This window comes from Corythoichthys intestinalis, unplaced genomic scaffold, assembly GCF_030265065.1.
Source record: "Corythoichthys intestinalis isolate RoL2023-P3 unplaced genomic scaffold, ASM3026506v1 HiC_scaffold_27, whole genome shotgun sequence".
Classification (NCBI taxonomy): Eukaryota; Metazoa; Chordata; class Actinopteri; order Syngnathiformes; family Syngnathidae; genus Corythoichthys; species Corythoichthys intestinalis.
Window position 1 is genome coordinate 3693298 of NW_026651596.1, and position 3461 is coordinate 3696758.

A 3461-nucleotide genomic window follows, 5' to 3' on the forward strand; every position below is an offset into this window, starting at 1 on the left:
CCTTCAATAACTCAGGTAACACAGTCTCATAATGAGTCGTCAGAATTTGACAAGTTGTGTGTCCCCAGTTATAAGCATTTCCCATAATTAGGTCTAGTGTGGTTTCGTTGGGTATCGCAGGTTTTATCATGTTAGTCAGCGTGTTTACCATCCTCTTTATTGTTTTTGGTTGAGGTATATTTTCTTTGACATTCACATTTTGTAAATGATGTACAATTTTAATGATCTGATGCAGTTTACGGACCAATGTCCTCAAATTAGGGTTGGCTGGTTCTCTAAGAATCTCTTCATCGTCCATTCTTGTATTCTTTGTTTTGTTTTTGTGTAGTTCAACATTTTGTGTCCATTGTTTGTCTTTATTAGGTCTTTGTTGATACCGATTTTGTCTCATCATGTCCGCATATGCGGGTCTTTGGCGACGGCCATTTTGGTTGAAGGGAGGCACTGGCCGGTTTAGGTGAGTGAAAGGATCCCTCCGATTTGAGGAGGGGAATGCACGGGCCATCCCTTCATTGGTCGTCTGGTAGCGAGCCAGCCGGCGACGCTTACCGTATTGGACTTCTGTCCATTGTTCGTTCTCCATTTGCGTTAGTTTTATTCTTTTAATGAAGTTTTTAATTGTTTTTAATGAAGTTTAATGAAGTTTTTAATTGTTTTTAATGAAATTTCTAATTGTTTTTAAATGTATTTTTTATGAAAAATTGAAAAAAATACCAAAAAAAATTTATATGATTGGCCAATAATTAATTGTGTGCCTGACAACGTTTCGGCTCTCCAGAGCCTTCCTCAGGTCAATGGCACACTAAAAATATTTAATTCAATTGTTTTTCTATTATATTTTCTTTAATTAGTCTTCTCCTGTTATTTTAAATGATGTTCACTGTTTGGTGTCTTGTCTGTACCTGATTGTGTTCACTGGTTGTCTGTCTTTTATAGCTTTCCCCAATGTTCATTAAATGTCTTGTATTTTTATTCTTGAATTTTATTTCACTTGTTTTGTAAGTTAATGGCATTAGTGTATTTAATTAATTTAACTACTTTTTAACCTATTTTTAGTCTTCCCATATGATCTTAATTGTATTTCAATATTTTTTACATGTATATTTTTTAACATAATTCTATTCTTAAGGATTATTTATTTCTTATAATGCTAGATGAAATTTAACTTTTATTTATTGTGTTTAACTTGTTTTTCTTGTGTTTTCTAGGTGTGTTGGGGTTAGGATGTGGACTAGGGTTGGGGATACTGGATTGGGGTTAGGGGATACTGGATTGGGGTTAGGGTTTAGGGTTTAGGGCTAGGGTTTGGAGATGTTAGGGTTAGGGTTTAAGGTTGGGGGATAGGAAATGTTGTGGTTAGGGTTTGTGGTCTGGGGTTAGGAGATGTTTTGGGCTAGGGTTGTGGTTTGTGGTTAGGATGTAGGGTTTGGGTGAGGAATGTATTTTAAATCCAGGTAAGTATAATTAGTTTGGATACAGGTAAGTATGTTTAATTTAGATTCAAGTAAATTTTATTATTCATGGTAAGGTTAGGGTTAGGTTAGGTTTGGGAAGAGTCCTCCTTCTGGGAGGTGTAAACCTCCCAGAATGGAGGGGTGCACTGTCCACCCACAGCTTCCCATACTGTCTTCGTCTGTTCATTTTGAAGTCTTTGTTTTGTCAATGTATTGTTTTTGTGTTGTCTTGTTGTGGTTATAAATGTGAATTAAATTATCTTTGTTGTTGTTGTGTTCAATTCTGTTTGTCTTTGTTTGTTTTGTAAAATCTGTTTGTCTTTGTTTGTTTTGTCAAAATATTGTTTTATGTACTGTGCTTCCCGTCGACGTTTCGGCTCTCTATGAGCCTTCCTCAGGACGTAGCACAGGTTTTTCTTTAATTTATATTGTCTAATTGTATTATGATGTCTTCAGTTTGAGTTCTTCCTTCTTCAGTGTTTAAATATGTTCTGACTAATTTTTGTCTTTGTCAATTCTGTTATTTGCTTTCTATCTGTCTTCTATTTGAGTTCCTTCTTCTTCTGTGTTCACTGTTGTTCTGATTATTTTGTGTCTTTGTCAAAGCTATTATTTGTTTTTTGTCATTTTAAGTTGTCATGTATTTTTGTTGTAAGTTATGTTTGGTATATGTCATGTCTATGTATATTGTATTAATTCTTTGTTTCTTTTTTTAGGTTTTTCTCTCATTAAGGGTAAGTATATGTTTTTATTGTTATACTTTATTTGTTTTAAAGTTAATATTTATTGTGGTTGTGGTAAGTATTTTCTGGTTGTGGTAAGTATATTTTAGGGTTAGTTATTTGTGCTAGGGTTAGAGTAGTTGAGGTTAGTATGTAGTTTAGGGTTAGTCTATCTTTAACTTAGGGTTACTCTGGTTGAGGTTAGTATAGGTTTTAGGGTTAGTCCATCTAATTTAGGGTTAGTTATTGTTTTAGGGTTAGTCAATTAAATTAGGGTTCAAATAGTTAAGGTAAGTATTGAGTTTAGGGTTAGTCTATAGTTAGTTTAGGGTTCCAAAATTTGGGTTAGTTATTGTGTTAGCGTTAAAGTAGTTAAGGTAAGTATTGAGTAGGGTTAGTGTATAGTTAGTTTAGGGTTTCTCTGGTTGTGGTTAGTATAGGTTTTCAGGTTGGTCTATCAATTTATGGTTATCTGTCGTCTTCATTTTCACTGTCTTTTTTGCTTTGGTTGTCTTCACTTGGTCCGTTTTCTGCATATCCAGCTCCATTCTCTGGTGTCCAATTGGCTTTTCTTCTGTCCTTTGCATTTCTTTTTCATTTCCTTGTTCTTTCTTCCTTCCTACTCCATCTTTTTCTGGTCTCTTTTCTTTCTTGGGTGTCTTTTCTTCTTTCCGATGTGTCCCTTCCCTTTGGTCTTTCAAATTGTCTCTCTTGGGTGTCTTTTCTTCTTTCTGATGTATCCCTTCATTTTGGTCGTTCAATATGTCCTTCTTCGGTCTTCTCTCCTTCTTTGGTGTTCCCGTCATCAATGGTGTCCCTTCTATCTCTGTTTCTTTCTGTCTCTCCATCTTTGGAGTCTGTACTATCTCTCTCCCCTTCGTCCCCAAGTGTTCCTCTTCGGTTTCTTCAATTAAATCATCTTGACTTATATCTGTTGCCAGAAACTCCATCCTTTCCGCAATCTGAACCTTTGCCAGGTCACAAGTCTCTTGGGACAGGCGTGGCAGATTCTTTGCCGCCCATCGTTTTGCCACCTCAAAAGCAGTCTTCCAATTGGTATCAAAGTTACCTTCCAGGTCTCTCATCAAGTCTTCCAAGCATTCTTCATAATGTTTCTTCAATACCAAACATGTTGCATGTGCCCATTCATTGGCATTTGTTTCTATTTGTTCACGTATTGTTGTCTTGGAAAATGCTGGTCTTATCATCTCAGTTAGGTTTTCTTTCATTCTTCTAATCATTTTCGGTTCTGATTTCTTTGTTGTTGTATCTACATTCCGTAAAT